The sequence below is a fragment of the Hyla sarda genome, chromosome 2 (genome assembly GCF_029499605.1).
Source record: "Hyla sarda isolate aHylSar1 chromosome 2, aHylSar1.hap1, whole genome shotgun sequence".
NCBI lineage: Eukaryota > Metazoa > Chordata > Amphibia > Anura > Hylidae > Hyla > Hyla sarda.
The window spans coordinates 93,622,175-93,641,141 of NC_079190.1; the positions used below are offsets into that span (position 1 = coordinate 93,622,175).

Below are 18,967 nucleotides of genomic sequence, written 5' to 3' on the forward strand. Positions count from 1 at the left end.
TAAAGGGGTACTCTGGCCCTAAGACATTATATCCCCTATCCAAAGGATAGGGGGGGGGGATAAGATGTCTGATCCCGGGGTTCCCGCCGTTGGGGACCCCCGCAATCTCTCATACAGTGCCTCTTATCATCAGCCTCACGGAACAAAGATCACTTAATGTCTGATGACTCACAATCACAGTGCCGGAGTATCGTGACGTCACGGCTCCACCCCCTTGTGACATCACGCCCCTCCCATAGACTTGCATTGAGGGTGTGGAGTGTGACGTCACAAGGAGATGGGGCCATGATGTCATGATACTCCGACCCCATGATCGTGAGTCATCAGACAGGGAGCAATCTTCATTGTGCCCCCTCATATATTAATTCTGACCATTGCTCCCTTATATATTAATATTGCCCCCTGTGACGCCTCATCCCTTATAAATTAATAATGCCCATTGCGTCCCTCATATTTTAAGAATTCCCCCTGTCCTCTCTCATAATAAAAATACCCCCCATTATCCTTCATATGTTTATAATGCTATCTGTGCCCTGTATATTAATAATGCCCCTCATGTCCCTTCATATTTTATTAATGCCTCCTGTGCCCCTCATATATAAATAATGCCCCCTTAAATACTCATAGTGCCCCATTGTGGCTGGTCCAGGTTTCCATGATGAATGGAGCAGCTCTTCCTACTCTCTATGAGCCACAGGGTTGGTATTCCTGGATCGGCACAATGCCGTCACACCAATGCCGTCACAGTGGCTCATATGCTGCTAAGCTGAATGAACAGCTGGCAATGACAGTGAATGGGGAAGAAGGGAGCTGATAGCTCCTGCTTTGCTATTCGACTGCATTGCATCTGTGCTTGAAGGCTGATGCAGTAAAAGATGGCTGGGGTGACATCACCGTGGGATGATTACTGCCTGTTTTGGGTTGTCACCCTGCTGGGGTGTCACCAGTTCAGTCCGCACCCCCAAAAAACATGTGCTGAAGATGCCTAACTTAAAAGACTCATTTTTTTTATATTTGGTGGTTGTGTTTTTCTTCTGGGATGAAATCTTCTCAACTATTAATTAAGTCTCAAGTCTTAAAGAAACATTATCTCCTAAAATAGTGCTACCCAGGCTCTTCCTGAACAAAATTCATCCCTGTTTAAAATAAAAGCTGATGTCAATGCTACTAACTCTGGTAGAATACTTATCTCTATAGCTTGGAAGACTAGTGATCCATCTTATGAACAAATTTCTAGGTTGGAAGAAATCGTCTCCTGGAAAAACAGAAATCACCAACAATATAAACACATGTGAAGACCTTTGGCCGAATACAACATGTAAATGATACAATGATTGCAGAATCCTCAACAATATTAATGTTTTGTGAAATTTTTTTTTTTTGTTGATGACTTTATTGAGTAACATATTTCTCTCCCCTGCCACTACCACGCCCCCATCTCTCTTCCCACCCTCCCTATTGTCCCTCGAATCCTTGTATCCCAACCACTTATCCTCATAATAATGAGAAAATGTTGATTCACTGGTCTGTACAAAGCAAATCTTAAAAGGAATCAATAAAGCAAAATAAAAAAATAAACAAAAATGTCGACAGCACAGCCTCCAGTATAAAAAAAGGAATGCACAGTCAATAAACAATGTAAAAAGAGTGGAGAGGTTTGAAGGCACAATCTCACAAATTAACGTGCAAATCCTTCCCAAACGTTGGCAAGTGAACATGTAAATACATGAGCGACAATCAGTTTCTATCAGGGAATTTGTCTTCCCATTTAAAAGGACCTTTAAATTGTCACTAACCTTTAAAATATCTTTACATATCTTATTAAATAAAAATGCTTCTTTCTTAAATTATTAGACACTTGCCCCCTCCCCCTCCTGCGCCAACACACCCACACTCTCCTCCCTATTTAATCTTAAAAACTGCTAAAATCAGTCTAGAGAGGGATCATGCTGCTCAGGTAACTCTATGGAGTGGGAGGGGGAGCTGAATAGTAAGACAGATGTAGGGAAAAACTCAGAGACCCAGCCAAAAACCTTTAGTAAGTGTTAAATCTTACCCCAGGGCTTGATTCTTATCTTGGACTGTTTATCTTTCTATAATGTCCTTCATGCAGTTGCTGTTTCTAAGGCTATATTTACACTGAGGAACCTCCGCTCGCAGAATACCGATCAGGAATTCAGCTCAAAGATTCCATCTGGTGGACCTGCGCTTTCACCATTGACGGCAATGCAGTGCGCACATAATTCCATGTAGTGAATGAACAAGTTCATTCTTTGAGCAGATCAATTTTAGCAACATAATTCTCTGCCACTTAAATTCCGTAGTGTGAACCGGTCCGCGGAAGACCCATCCACTCCAATGTTAAGGTTCACACAGCAAAATTCCCAAGCGCAATTCCGTGGAAATTCCGTAGTGTGAACATATCCTAAGAGTGTACTTAAGAGATATAGGGGAAAAGGATCTCCTCTTCTGTATGTGAGTGCAGTGTATGGGAGACATCATAGCCAGGGCCGGCGTTAAGGCAGGGCAAACAGGGCAATTGCCCACTGCCCCATCCGCCCCCCCCTGGATCTGCCACTGAGCAGCCCGCAGGGGGCCCCCTGTCACATTCAGGACATCTCTGTGTCCCGAAAACTCTTTTCGGGACACAAGGATGTCCCTATTTCCTTTCTGCGGCCACGCGTTAACTTTAAAAACACAGGGGCCACCAGGACGTAGCGCACGCAGGGATGTCACTGAGATCCTGTGCGTGCGCCCATAGGAACAGAGGAGCGGAGCATCGGAGCGTCGAGGAGGAGGACGTGTCCTGGCATGGTAAGTAACAAGCTGCACGTCATCTTTGGTGCTCCAACCACCGCTCCTCCAGTCCCGGGACCCACTGCTATGACCTATAGGCCATAGCAGTAGATTGTGACTCCTGACCAGAGGAGCGGTGGTCGGAGAACTGAAGTGGGGCAGTACACAGACATACAGCCTCCAGCCATACACTGTATATGGCTGAAAGCTGAATGTCTGTGGGGGGCCACTGCCTACCTAATGTGGGGGGACTACAACCTAATGTGGGTGGATCCTCTGTGCCAGAGAGGGATTGGCGTGGACCGTGCTAGTGGACCGGTTCTAAGTCACTACTGGTATTCACCAGAGCCCGCCGCAAAGCGGGATGGTCTTGCTGCGGCGGTAGTGACCAGGTCGTATCCACTAGCAACGGCTCAACCTCTCTGACTGCTGAAGATAGGCGCGGTACAAGGGAGTAGACAGAAGCAAGGTCGGACGTAGCAGAAGGTCGGGGCAGGCAGCAAGGATCGTAGTCAGGGGCAACGGCAGGAGGTCTGGAACACAGGCTAGGAACACACAAGGGAAAGCTTTCACTGGCACAATGGCAACAAGATCCGGCCAGGGAGTGCAGGGGAAGTGAGGTATACATAGGGAGTGCACAGGTGAACACACTGATTAGAACCACTGCGCCAATCAGCGGCGCAGTGGCCCTTTAAATCGCAGAGACCCGGCGCGCGCGCGCCCTAGGGAGCGGGGCCGCGCGCACCGGGACAGGACCGACGGAGAGCGAGTCAGGTACGGGAGCCGGGGTGCGCATCGCGAGCGGGCGCCACCCGCATCGCGAATCGCATCCCGGCTGGAGGCGGTATCGCAGCGCACCCGGTCAGTGGATCTGACCGGGGCGCTGCGGGAGCGAGAGTGTAGCGAGCGCTCCGGGGAGGAGCGGGAACCCGGAGCGCTCGGCGTAACAGTACCCCCCCCCCTTGGGTCTCCCCCTCTTCTTGGAGCCTGAGAACCTGAGGACCAGATTTTTATCTAGGATATTGTCCTCAGGTTCCCAGGATCTCTCTTCAGGACCACAGCCCTCCCAGTCAACCAAAAAGAAGGTTTTTCCTCTGACCTTTTTGGAGGCCAGTATCTCCTTTACGGGAAAGATGTCTGAAGAACCGGAGACAGGAGTGGGAGAGATAAGTTTAGGAGAGAAACGGTTGATGATGAGTGGTTTAAGAAGAGAAACGTGAAAGGCATTAGGAATACGAAGAGAAGGAGGGAGAAGAAGTTTATAAGAGACAGGATTAATCTGGCACAAAATTTTGAAAGGACCAAGATAGCGTGGTCCCAATTTGTAGATGGGAACACGGAAGCGGACATATTTAGCGGAGAGCCATACCTTGTCTCCGGGAGAAAAAATGGGGGGAGCTCTTCTTTTCTTATCAGCAAACTTCTTCATGCGTGATGAAGCCTGTAAGAGAGAATTTTGGGTCTCTTTCCATATGGTGGAAAGATCACGAGATATTTCATCCACAGCGGGTACACCAGAGGGCAAGGGAGTAGGGAGGGGGGGAAGAGGGTGACGGCCGTACACCACGAAAAATGGGGATTTGGAAGAAGATTCAGAAACTCTGAAGTTATACGAGAATTCGGCCCTAATGTTCTTATCGGCAGGCCGAAAGTGAATTTCAAAATTAAATCGGGCAAAGAACAGAGACCACCTGGCCTGGCGAGGATTCAGCCGTTGGGCAGACTGGAGATAGGAGAGGTTCTTGCGAGACTGGTCACTGGGATGTTGAACCTGTTGATGAGAGAGGTCAAAATAAAGTTTCCTGCAGATCCGGAGTCCAAGAAGGCCTTAGTGGAGAAGGAGAAGGTAGATGCAGATATCCGCACAGGCACAGTAAGACGTGGAGAAGCAGAGTTGACATCAAGGACTGTTTCACCTTTGTGCGGAGTCAGCGTACGTCTTTCCAGGCGGGGAGGACGGATAGGACAATCCTTCAGGAAGTGTTCGGTACCGGCACAGTACAGGCAGAGATTCTCCATGCGGCGTCATGTCCTCTCTTGAGGTGTCAGGCGAGACCGGTCAACTTGCATAGCCTCCACGGCGGAAGGCACAGGAACAGATTGCAGAGGACCAGAGGAGAGAGGAGCCGGGGAGAAAAAACGCCTCGTGCGAACAAAGTCCATATCCTGGCGGAGCTCCTGACGCCTTTCGGAAAAACGCATGTCAATGCGAGTGGCTAGATGAATGAGTTCATGTAGGTTAGCAGGAATTTCTCGTGCGGCCAGAACATCTTTAATGTTGCTGGATAGGCCTTTTTTAAAGGTCGCGCAGAGGGCCTCATTATTCCAGGATAGTTCAGAAGCAAGAGTACGGAATTGTACGGCGTACTCGCCAACGGAAGAATTACCCTGGACCAGGTTCAACAGGGCAGTCTCAGCAGAAGAGGCTCGGGCAGGTTCCTCAAAGACACTTCGAATTTCCGAGAAGAAGGAGTGTACAGAGGCAGTGACGGGGTCATTGCGGTCCCAGAGCGGTGTGGCCCATGACAGAGCTTTTCCAGATAGAAGGCTGACTACGAAAGCCACCTTAGACCTTTCAGTAGGAAACTGGTCCGACATCATCTCCAAGTGCAGGGAACATTGTGAAAGAAAGCCACGGCAAAACTTAGAGTCCCCATCAAATTTATCCGGCAAGGATAGTCGTAGGCCTGAGGCGGCCACTCGCTGCGGAGGAGGTGCAGGAGCTGGCGGAGGAGATGATTGCTGAAGCTGTGGTAGTAGCTGCTGTAGCATCACGGTCAGTTGAGACAGCTGGTGGCCTTGTTGCGCTATCTGTTGTGACTGCTGGGCGACCACCGTGGTGAGGTCGGCGACAACTGGCAGAGGGACTTCAGCGGGATCCATGGCCGGATCTACTGTCGCGATGCCGGCTGGCAGGAGGTGGATCCTCTGTGCCAGAGAGGGATTGGCGTGGACCGTGCTAGTGGACCGGTTCTAAGTCACTACTGGTTTTCACCAGAGCCCGCCGCAAAGCGGGATGGTCTTACTGCGGCGGTAGTGACCAGGTCGTATCCACTAGCAACGGCTCAACCTCTCTGACTGCTGAAGATAGGCGCGGTACAAGGGAGTAGACAGAAGCAAGGTCGGACGTAGCAGAAGGTCGGGGCAGGCAGCAAGGATCGTAGTCAGGGGCAACGGCAGGAGGTCTGGAACACAGGCTAGGAACACACAAGGGAACGCTTTCACTGGCACAATGGCAACAAGATCCGGCCAGGGAGTGCAGGGGAAGTGAGGTATACATAGGGAGTGCACAGGTGAACACACTGATTAGAACCACTGCGCCAATCAGCGGCGCAGTGGCCCTTTAAATCGCAGAGACCCGGCGCGCGCGCGCCCTAGGGAGCGGGGCCGCGCGCGCCGGGACAGGACCGACGGAGAGCGAGTCAGGTACGGGAGCCGGGGTGCGCATCGCGAGCGGGCGCCACCCGCATCGCGAATCGCATCCCGGCTGGAGGCGGTATCGCAGCGCACCCGGTCAGTGGATCTGACCGGGGCGCTGCGGGAGCGAGAGTGTAGCGAGCGCTCCGGGGAGGAGCGGGAACCCGGAGCGCTCGGCGTAACATTGGGGGGGACTACAACCTAATGTGGGGGGACTACAACCTAATGTGGGATAACTATACTGCCAACCTAATGTGGGGGAACTTTACTGGCAACATAAGGTGGGGGAACTACAACCTAATGTGGGGAGACTATGCTGCCAACCTAATGTGGGGGAACTACTACCTAAAGTGGAGGAACTATACGGCCAACCTAATGTGGGGGGAACTATACTGCCAACCTAATATGGGGGAACTATACTGCCAACCTAATATTGGGGAATTATACTGCCAACCTAATGTGGGGGAACAATACTGTCAACCTAATGTGGGGGAACTATACTGCCAACCTAATATGGGAGAACTATACTGCCAACCTAATGTGTGGGAACTACAACCTAATGTGGGGGAACTATACTCCCAACCTAATGTGGGGGAACTACTTATCGTGGGGGAACTACAACCTAATGTGGGGGAACTATACTGATTACCTGCTGTGGGGGAACTACAACCTAATGTGGGAGAACATACTGTCAACCTAATGTGGGGGGATCAATACTGTGTGGGGGGACCTATACTGCCAACCTAATGTGGCGGAACTACAACCTAATGTGGGGGAACTACAACCTAATGGGTGGGAACTATACTGCCAACCTTATGTGGGGGAACGACCACCTAATGTGGGGGAACTACGACCTTATGTGGTGAAACTATACTGCCAACCTAATAAGGGGGAACTATACTGCCTACCTAATGTGGGGGAACTACAACCTAATGTGGGGGAACTATACTGCCAACCTAATGTAGGGGAACTACAACCTAATGTGGGGGAACTATACTGCCAACTTAATGTGGGTGAACTATACTGCCAACCTAATGTGATGGAACTGCAACCTAATGTGGGAGAACTATACTGCCAACCTAATGTGGGGGAACTATACTGCCTATCTAATGTGGGGGACGTATACTGCCAACCTAATGTGGGGGACCTATGCTGCCAGCCTAATGTAGGGCAACTGCAACCTAATGTGGGGGAACTATACTGCCAGCCTACTGTTTGGGAACTACAACCTAATGTGGGGGAACTATACTGCCTACCTACTGTGGGGGAACTATAACCTAATGTGGGGGAATTATACTGCAAGCCTAATGTGGGGGAACTACAACCTAATGTGGGGGAACTATACTGCCAGCCTACTGTGGGGGAACTACAACCTAATGTGGGGGAACTATACTGCCTATTTACTGTGGGGGAACTACAACCTAATGTGGGGGAATATACTGCCAACCTAATGTGGGGGAACTACAACCTAATGTGGGGGAACTATACTGCCAACCTAATGTGGGGGAACTTTACTGCCAACCTAATGATAGAGAACTATACTGCCAACCTTATGTGAGAGAACTATACTGCCAACCTAATGTGGGGGAACCACAACCTAATGTGGGGGAACTATACTGCCTACCTAATGTGGGGGAACTATACTGACAACCTAAGGTGGGGGAACTATACTGCCAGCCTAATGTGGGGGGAACTATCCTGCCAACCTAATGGGGGGGAACTATACTGCCAACCTAATGTGGTGGGAACTATACTGCCAACCTAATGTGGGGGGAACTATACTGTCAAGCGAATGTGGGGAACTATACTGCCAACCTAATGTGGGGGGAACTATACTGCCAACCTAATGTGGGGGGAACTATACTGCCAACTGAATGTGGGGGAACTATACTGCCAACCTAATGTGGGGGAACTATACTGCCAACCTAATGTGGGGGGAACTATACTGCCAACCGAATGTGGGGGAACTATACTGCCAACCTAATGTGGGGGAACTATACTGCCAACCTAATGTGGGGGGAACTATACTGCCAACCTAATGTGGGGGAACTATACTGCCAACCTAATTTAGGGGAACTACACAAAAATATAAAATTGTACTATTTTATACTAGCTTAATACTCGGCGTTGCCCGGTTTTTCCTTCCTAATCCTTGTTGGGGAGGAAAATAAACGAAGGAGGAAGCTTTTGACTTCATATCCCGTCCTCATATATTGTTGTCATATCCAAACCCCATATCCCGACCTCCTATCCCATCATCATATCTCAACCTCATATCCGGTCCTCATATCCCGACCTCCTATCCTGTCCACCTATCCTGTCCTCCTATCTCGACCTCCTATCCTGACCTCCTATCCTGTCCTCCTATCCTGACCTCCTATCCTGACCTTCTATCCCGACCTCCTATCCCGTCCTCCTATCTCGTCCTCCTATCCCGACCTCCTATCCCGACCTCCTATCTGTCCTCCTATCTTGATCTCCTATCTCGACCTCCTATCCCGACCTCCTATCCAGTCCATCTATCCCAACCTCCTATATCGTCCTTCCATCCACTCCATCTATCCCAACCTCCTATCTCGACCTCCTATCCCATCCTCCTATCCCATCCTCCTATCCCGACCTCCTATCCTGTCCTCCTATCCTGTCCTCCTATCCCGTCCTCCTATCCCATCCTCCTATCCCGACCTCATATCCTGACCTCATATCCTGACCTCATATCCTACCTCCTATCCCAACCTCCTATCCCGACGCGTAAGATGTGTACCAGGTATTGAAATATCTCCAGCCGTACGGAAGTTATGTGGGAACATACATTTCCTATTGATTTGCATGGGACTTTAAACAAACACCCCGACACTCACAAATGGGGGTAGTTTAGGGTTAAATTAACTATCCTATATGTTAAGTGGACATATAAGTAACATGTGACCAAGTATTATGGAAATATCTTTAGCTGTTTGGACGTGATGCTGGAACATACACACACACACATGCACCCATTGAGTTTTATATATATATATATATATATATATATATATATACTAGCTGAGTACCCGGTGTTGCCGGTTTTTTATTCCTAATCCTTGTTGGGGAGGAAAATAAACAAAGGAGGAAGCTTTTGACTTCATATCCCATCCCCATATATTGTTGTCAAATCCCAACCCCACATCCCGACCTCCTATCCCGACCTCCCATCCCGACCTCCCATCCCGACCTCCCATCCCGACCTATCTCGACCTCCTACCCCATCTTCCTATCCCGTCCTCCTATCTCAACCTCCTATCCCGACCTCCTATCTCGTCCTTCTATCCCGACATCCTATCCACTCCATCTATCTCGACCTCCTATCTCGACCTCCTATCCTGACCTCCTATCCACCTATCCCGACCTCCTATCCCATCCTCATATCCCATCCGCCTATCCCATCCTCCTATCCCATCCTCCTATCCCATCCTCCTATCCTGTCCTCATATCCCGTCCTCCTTTCCCGTCCTCATATCCCGACCTCACATCCCGTCCTTATATCCCGACCTGTAATATGTGTACCAAGTATTGAAATATCTACAGCCGTACGGAAGTTATGTGGGAACGTACGTTTTCCATTGATTTGCATGGGACTTTAAACAAAAACCCCAACCCTCACAAATGGGGGTAGTTAAGGGTTAAATTAACTATCCTATATTTTAAGTGGACATATAAGTAACATGTGACCAAGTATTATGGAAATATCTCCAGCCGTTTGGAAGTTATTCAGTAACATATATTTCCTATAGACTTGTATGGGACTTTAAACATAAACCCCGCCCCTGGCAAATGGGGGTGAGTAAGGGTTAAAGTTTCATATTAATATCTTTAGCCGTTTGGATGTGATGCTGGAACATATACACTTACACACACACACATTGAGTTTTATATAAGATAGACAGCAATGCTACAACTCCCAGCATGTCCGGGCATGCTGGTAGTTGTAGTTTTGCAACAGCTAGAGGCACCCTGGTTGGGAAAAACTGTTCTATAGCATTCATCTTGTAAACATTTACTTTTCATATGTATATGGTTTTAAAGCATTATAAATACTGAACCTTTCTGTAATCTACTTACTTTTCACCACTGCCCTTGGAGACAAATATGTTATTTCAGAAAATCATTGTACACTCACTGCTTCTATTTGAAGTGATTCAAAGGTAGTTTCATTTATTGGCAGGGATTGGTCAGAATGTATTAAAGCTGAAAATGAGACAACAATGATGTAATTATGTAATATAAACGGCATAATGCTGAGGGCAAGCTGGTATTCTCACTGTATGGTGCCAGCCGGGTGACAATACAATGTACAAATGTTACTAGTAACTAATGCTTTATATGCTTTTACTATTTATACTCATCTGAGAAATAGAAAATCTGGACTAATTCAAGCTTTGAGTATATGCGGGAAGTTTTATGGCAGATATATGATGTATGGGTGACTCAGTAAAGTTTGGATGAGTTGTGACATGTAACAAGATATGTGTTTGTTATTTCATAGTTGGGAACATTTGGTGCCAGTCACATTATTCTTTTTATTTTGTTCTTTGTCAGGTTTGTAGCTATTTGGATGTGGGTTAAAGGAGAACTTCTGCAAAAATTAACTTATCGGCCCTCATTTACTATTCTAAACCTGACTTCTTTTGTCGGGCTTTTTTGGCGCATCTTTGTCTGCACCATGTCGCAGACATCGTGCGCCAGTATCGTGCGCCAGTCTGCGACACGATGCAACATTTTTTCCCGACGGACCCGATGTGGATTCTCCCAAACCCGAAAAAGGGGCGTAACCTGACATTTCTGAGCTTTCCCACGTATTTATAAAGGTTTCCAACCCGAATTTGTTGAATTGTTGTGGATTTTTTCCCGACAACTCAGAGGAGTTGGAAACCAAAACCTACAAAACCCACGTGCGACAAACAGGATGCAACATAATAATAAATACCAGGGGAAAAAAGCAAGATAGACTTACAACCCGATTTTCTAAGTAAATGAGGGCCATCCTCTTTCCACAGGATAGGGGATAAGTAGCAGCATCCTGTAGATAAGGGATAAGATAACTTTCGCTGTAGTTCTCCTTCTCCTTTAATGGCATTATTATGGATGTTTGTAACAGAAAATGAATATATATATATATATATATATATATATATATAGTCATGGCCGTAAATGTTGGCACCCCTGAAATTCTTCAAGAAAATGAAGTATTTCTCACAGAAAAGGATTGCAGTAACACGTGTTTTGCTCTACACATGTTTATTCCCTTTGTGTGTATTGGAACTAAGCAAAAAAAAGAGAGGAAAAAAAAGCAAATTGGACATAATGTCACACCAAACTACAAAAATTGGCTGGACAAAATTATTGGTACCCTTAACCCCTTAAGGACCAAGGATGTACTGGTACGTCCTTGGTCCTGCTCCCGTGATATAACGCGGAGTAACACGGTAACCCCGCGTCATGTCACGGCGGGCCCGGCGTCATGGTGAAGCCGGGACCCGCCGCTAATAGCGTGCAGCACCGATCGCGGCGTCGCGCGCTATTAACCCTTTAGCCGCGCGCTCAGAGCTGAGCCGCGCGGCTAGAACCGAAAGTGAAAGCTGCCGGTTAACTCAGTGGGCTGTTCGGGATAGCCGCCGCGAAATCGCGGCATCCCGAACAGCTTACAGGACAGCCCCTACCTGCCTCCTCGCTGTCCGATCGCCGAATGACTGCTCAGTGCCTGAGATCCAGGCATGAGCAGTCATGCGGCAGAATCGTCGATCACTGGTTTCCTATGAGAAACCAGTGATTAATGATGAAGATCAGTGTGTGCAGTATTATAGGTCCCTATGGGAGCTATAAGACTGCAAAAAAAAAGTGAAAAAAAAAAGTGAATGAATATCATTTAACCCCTCCCCTATTAAAAGTTTGAATCACCCCCCTTTTCCCATAAAAAAAATAGTGCATTTTTGGTCACTTTTTATATCATTTAAAAATGAATAAAAAGCGATCAAAAAGTCCTATCAATGCAAAAATGGTACTGTTAAAAACTTCAGATCACGGCACAAAAATTTAGCCCTCATACCGCCCCATACACGGAAAAATAAAAAAGTTATAGGGGTCAGAATATGACAATTTTAAACGTATTAATTTTCCTGCATGTAGTTATGATTTTTTCCAGAAGTGCGACAAAATCAAACCTATATAAGTAGGGTATCATTTTAATCGTGAGGAAGCCCCCAAAAGTAGAAATGGAAGCCCCCAGAAGTTACAAAACGGCGTTTTTTTTTTTTCAATTTTGTCGCACAATGATTTTTTTTTCCATTTCACCGTAGATTTTTGGGCAAAATGACTGACATCATTACAAAGTAGAATTGATGGCGCAAAAAATAAGCCATCATATGGATTTTTAGGTGCAAAATTGAAAGAGTTATGATTTTTTAAAGGCAAGGAGCAAAAAACGAAAATGCAAAAAAGGAAAAAACCCCGGTCCTTAAGGGGTTAACTTAATATTTGGTTGCACACCCTTTGGAAAAAAATAACTGAAATAATTTGCTTCCTCTAACCATCAGTAAGCTTCTTACTCCTCTCAGCCGGAATGTTGGACCACTCTTCCTTTGCAAACTGCTCCAGGTCTCTCTTATTGGAAGGCGCCTTTTCCCAACAGCAATTTTAAGATCTCTCCACAGGTGTTCAATGGGATTTAGATCTGGACTCATTGCTGGCTACTCAGAACTCTACAGCGCTTTGTTGCCATCCATTTCTGGGCGCTTTTTGACTTATATTTGGGGTCATTGTCCTGCTGGAAGACCCAAGATCTCGGACGCAAACCCAGCTTTCTGACACTGGGCTGTACAGTGCCACCCAAAATCCATTGGTAATCCTCAGACTTCATGATGCCTTGCTCACATGCAAGGCACCCAGTGCCAGAGGCAGCAAAACAACCCCAAAACATCATTGAACCTCCACCATATTTCACTGTAGGTACTGTGTTCTATTCTTTGTTGGCTCATTGAGTTTTTGGTAAACAGTAGAATGATGTGCTTTACCAAAAAGCTCTATCTTTTCTCATCTGTCCACAAGATGTTTTCCCAGAAGGATTTTGGCTTACTCAAGTTCATTTTGGCAAAATGCAGTCTTGCTTTTTTATGTCTCTGTGTCAGCAGGGGGGGGGGTCCTCCTGGGTCTCCTGCCATAGCTCCCTGATGCTCCCTGAGCCTGCAGGACAGCTTGAATATCTTTGGAACTTGTTTGGGGCTGCTTATCCACCATCCAGACTATCCTGCGTTGACACCTTTCATCAATTTTTCTCTTCCGTCCACACCCAGGGAGATTAGTTACAGTGCCATGGGTTGCAAATTTCTTGATAATGTTGCGCACTGTGGACAAAGGCAAATCTAGATCTCTGGAGATGGACTTGTAACCTTGAGATTGTTAATATTTTTCACAATTTTGGTTCCCAAGTCCTCAGACCTTTCTCTTCTCCTCTTTCTGTTGTCCATGCTTAGTGTGGCACACACAGACACACAATGCAAAGACTAAGTGAACTTCTCTCCTTTTTATCTGCTTCCAGGTGTGATTTTTTATATTGCCCACACCTGTTACTTGCCCCAGGTGAGTTTAAAGGAGCATCACATGCTTGAAACAATCTTATTTTTCCACAATTTTGAAAGGGTGCCAATAATTTTGTCCAGCCCGTTTTGGGAGTTTTGTGTGACATTATGTCTAATTTGCTTTTTTTCTCCCTTTTTTGGTTTAGTTCCAATACACACAAAGGGAATAAACATGTGTATTGCAATACATGTGTTACTGCAACCCTTTTCTGTGAGAAATACTTAATATTCTTGAAAAATTTCAGGAGTGCCAACATTTACAGCCATGACTGTAATTTGCGCTATCTTTGTAGTTAGCTTGTCTGTGATTAAAGTGTACCTTCAATGTTTTATTGACTTATTATGAAAAATTTGTAAAGCGCAGCACTATATGCCATTTTTCTAAACTACCCTCATTTTGAATTTGCCACCAAAATGAATCAACGGAGGTGCTATTCTCCACCCCCCTTCCCACCAGAGTAGTGTTTTTTAACCAGTGTGCCTCCATACTATTACTTGTAGTTTTCTGGAGAGCTGTCAATCACAGACAGTAGGCAGGGAAGCAGCTGTCCTGTCCGCTAGGCTCATAAACAAGGATTTTATGAGATCTGCTGAGAAGTGATACATCACTAAAATCAGGATCTCTCACTAGTTTACGCTGCCTTAAGAAGAATAAACCTAGTGACAGATTCTATTTAAAGAGGATGAATATGGTGTTTTATGTAATGGCAGAATAGTACAGCTACAGGTACATACAGTACCCCTAGTGTCCAAAACAGCACATAAACATTTAGTCTAGTTTGCCTAATAGGAGTGACAAAGGAATACAGCAGACTGATAGCAGATATATTCATATGCATGTGGTGGCCCAGTACAGGAGTGTCACCCCTGTACCATTGCTGCCCTGTCAGGCAGACTCTATTCAGTGACTCCTGGGTCCCCCTTTTGTCTGTGTTCCCTAAGTAGTTAACTACTACCTATGTTATCTACTGTAATGTATATGATTTGTCATATACCTTTAAGTTATGTTGCTAAGTGTTGTAACCAAGGAAGGTACCAGTGACCATGTGACCTACAGGGTAACCTTTTGGACCCCTCCAGAGTCTCCCCCATATAAACCCTAGGAGGAGCTATCTAGTTAGTTCTTGCTCTGCTGAGGAACAGTGAGGTCAAGTCCTGAGAGAGTGTCTAATGTCCTACCACGCAGCCATGCATCCACAAGTCCAGTACCCCACAGGGGAACGACAAAACCTGGTAAGCTACAAACAGGGTGAAGTCTGTCTAGTCAGTCCTAGTCAGTCAAGATTAATCTGTGTCAAGTCAGCGTGGTCCTGCATCAAATTATCCAAGTCCATTACAAGTCCCAGCGAGCCCTAAGGCCTCTGAAGTCACTGGTCACCTCCGTGGGCCTGGCTAAACTGTTAAGACTGTTACACCTGTCTACCTCAGTAAAGCTGCCGTGGTTCCGTAACTTGGTGTCGGAGTCATTATTTACCCCTGTGCCTAGCCAAGGATCCAGCGGCATACCTTCGGGTGGTGAAGAGGTTCAACCATGCCCTGGTGTCACGAACATAAAGGGTTAATGCCATCTGCCTCTAGGGTAATTCCATTTGCCCTCATCATAAGGAGAACATCCGCCTTCCGCTCCCTCACTATGGTTATTAGGAGACTATACAAGACCCATCATCCTGCTATGGCTGCTCCCCGAAGCCTCCTTAACAACTCTTTTTGTTGTTTTTTTTTCTTGGTATCTTATAGGGGGTTTCACATACAACTTTTTGTTTCAGTGTTTATGGCAGTATTTCATTCAGTTTTATTTTAGCCAGAAGTGGGTTCATAAGCACACAAAATAAAATTAAAGACTTGAATAAAACGAAACGAAGATCTGCCAGAAAAAGTTAGACGTAAAACTTAATTATTACAACTATTATGTCCTTTAGGCAGAGGCATAACTTGTAGGTTCTGGTACCCAATGCAAAACCTGCAACAGGGTCCCATGTGCCATTTATGATACTGGTCTCTTATGGGGCAGATGTGCTTAAAGGGGTTCTCCAGTGCTTAGACATCTTATCCCCTATCCAAAGGATAGTGGATAAGATGCCTGATCGCGGGAGTCCCGCCGCTAGGGACCCCCGTGATCTTGCACGCGGCACCCTGTTTGTAATCAGTCCCCGGAGCGTGTTCGCTCTGGGTCTGATTACCGGCGACCACACGGCCGGCGGCGTGTGATGTCACGCCTCCACCCCCGTGTGACATCATGCTCCGCCCCTCAATGCAAGCCTACGGGAGGGGGCATGATAGCTGTCACGCCCCCTTCCGTAGGCTTGCATTGAGGGGCGGAGCGTGACGTCACACAGGGGCGGAGGCGTGAGGTCAGACGCCGCCAGCCCGGTGGTCGCCCATAATCAGACCCGGAGAGAACACGCTCCGGGGACTGATTACAAACGGGGTGCCGTGTGCAAGATCACGGGCGTCCCCAGCGGCGGGACTCCCGCGATCAGGCATCTTATCCCCTATCCTTTGGATAGGGGATAAGATGTCTAAGCACCAGAGAACCCCTTTAAAGGCCCCCTTAGGCACCAGGGCCCCTGTACGACTGCCACCTCGGCACCCCCTATAGCTACAAGCCTTTAGGCTAAGTTTCTTCTGGTTTTTGTTGTTTCTTTACCTGGAAAAAAAAATTACACCAAAAACTGAGTTGTCATTTTGCACTCCCAAGATGCAGTATTTGTAGCGTTGTTTTTTTTTTTGCAAAATTAGTGAGTTCTAGTCTTGTTTTTACATTTTTTCACCTGCGTTTTTATCATAACAGGTCTTGTCAAGGAGTCAAGGATTTCTATTGAAGAAACAGGGAAAAAACGCCAATGCTAAACCCACATGGCCAATGCTAAACCTACATGGAGGAGAAAAACTCCAAGACTTTGTACAAAAAATGCCATAGTCTCAACGTGACGATTTTAGGAAAAATGAGCCCAAAACTGTATAACAACACCAAATATGAGTTAAATAAAAACACCAATTGCGTTTTGGGTTTCCTAAATACATATTGACTTTTAGCTAACATCTGGCATTGCTATTTATTCACCCAAAACACAGTGCAACATTTTTAGTTCTTTTTTGGGAGCATTTTTGGAAAAAAAAAAAAAAGTTGAAACCTTGCCCAATGCATTCTTTTTTTTTAATGCCATTTTTCCATCTGCAAGATGGAAAACTTTTGCAGGGAAAAAAGGCCAGTGTAAAAGAAGCCCAATAAAAGCAGCTTTGTTTTTAAAAAGATTTCCATAATAAAGTAGTAGTATTAAAGAAACAAACACACACAAATAAAAATGTTCCCATTGCATAAGAGACCAGTTAGCAGTATGTGAGTCACGCTCAGAAAATACATATTGTACTCACCGCCGTGAATGCTATCATCTGGAATGCTGATGGATGTCTCCAAGGTTCCACATAGCTTTTCCCAGTGAATAATACATGACGTAAGCAAAAAAGTCTTAAAACAAGATTAGCTGTTGTTTATATTAATGTCTTTAAAAAAAACTACTTCACCTTGGATCAAAACCATTTCTTGTAAATGCATTTTTGTAATGACCTTACTCAATAGATTGTGGGCCTTATTTTTAAACAAGCCCTTGGCCTATATAATTGTTTTGTTATTTATTAGAATACCTCTCCCATTGTTAATGTACAAGTGCTGGGAAAAGTCTGTATACTGTACATAATTCATCTATAATATGAAAAACTGCCTGATATTGGGTTGGCTCCATTTGTGCCTCTGGTATCCTTCGGTATCTGGAACCAAGACATTAGCAGTAGATCATATGCAGTAAGTCCTTTGAGTTGAGGTGTGAATTTGGAGCCAATTCTTAAGTTCCTCAAACCATTCCTGAACAATTTTTGCAATAAGGCAGGACACTTTGGGGGAGATTTATCAAAACCTGGCCAGAGGAAAAGATGCCCAGTTGCCCATAGCAACCAATCAGCTCACTTCTTTTATTTTTAACAAGGCCTCGGTAAAATGAAAGAAGAGATCTGATTGGATGCTATGGGCAACTAGGCAACTTTTCCTTTGCACAGGTTTGGATAAATCTCCCCCTTTATCTTGATGTAAGTGACTAACACCTTTATGAATACCATTGCTATAAGGGGTGGCTGCAATGTTTATGCAGGGGCCTAGTAACATCTCCCAGCAGAATGCACAATATCAGTTGTCTGTGGCTGAGGAGATCACTCTAAGGGTATATTCACATGGCAGAATTTTTGCTTGCAGAATTCCACCTCAAATAAAAGCCCATATACTTCTTTGGGATTCCACACTCCCATTCACACTTATGAATTTAAGAAGTGTGAATAGGGTATCCCACAGAAGTCTATGGGCTTTAATTTGAGGCGGAATTCCACAAGCGGAAATTCTGCCATGTGAATAGACCCTTAGGCTTGGTTCACACCATGTTTTCAGCCATACGGGACCACATATGGTTGGGGGGAGCTAAAACCGGTTTTAGATCCCATGGGAAAACCGTATACGGGGCAAAAAAGACGGCTGGGGGGAGCTAAAACCGAGCACTCCCGTATCCCTGCCGTATGCCGCCCATATGTAATTCATTTTATTGAGCCGACCGGAGTGAAACGCTGACTCCGGGCGGCTCATTGAAATGAATTACATATGGGTGGCATACGGGAGTGCTCGGTTTTATCTCCCCCCAGCCGTATGCGGTCCCGTATGGCTGAAAACGTGGTGTGAACCAAGCGAGTGATCTCCTCAGCCACAGACAACTGATATTGTGCATTCTGCTGGGAAATGGTACTAGGCCACTGCATAAACACTTCAGAAATTCCGCTTGAGGAAGTATGAATGGGTGTGCGGAATCCCATAGAAGTCTATGGGCTTTAATTTGAGGCGGAATTTTGCAAGGGGAAATTCTGACATGTGAATAGACCCTAAGGGGGAAGATTTATGAAAACCTGTCCAGAGGAAAAGATTCTGAGTTGCCCATAGCATCCAATCAGATCTTTCATTTTTCAGAGGCCTTTTCAAAAATGAAAGCTGCAATCTGATTGGTTGCTATGAGCAACCCAGCAACTTTTCCTCTAAACAAGTTTTGATAATCTCCCCCTAAGTGTCAGAGTATTGTGAGTTAAACATGTATAAGGCTGGGTTCACA

General features: G+C 46.1%; 1 protein-coding gene across 2 annotated transcripts in view; it reads left to right on the plus strand.

Annotated features, from left to right (window-relative positions):
* The window catches only part of ARHGEF25 (Rho guanine nucleotide exchange factor 25), a 360,287-nt gene that overhangs the window by 23,597 nt on the left and 317,723 nt on the right, over positions 1–18,967 (plus strand). The window lies entirely within an intron of this gene.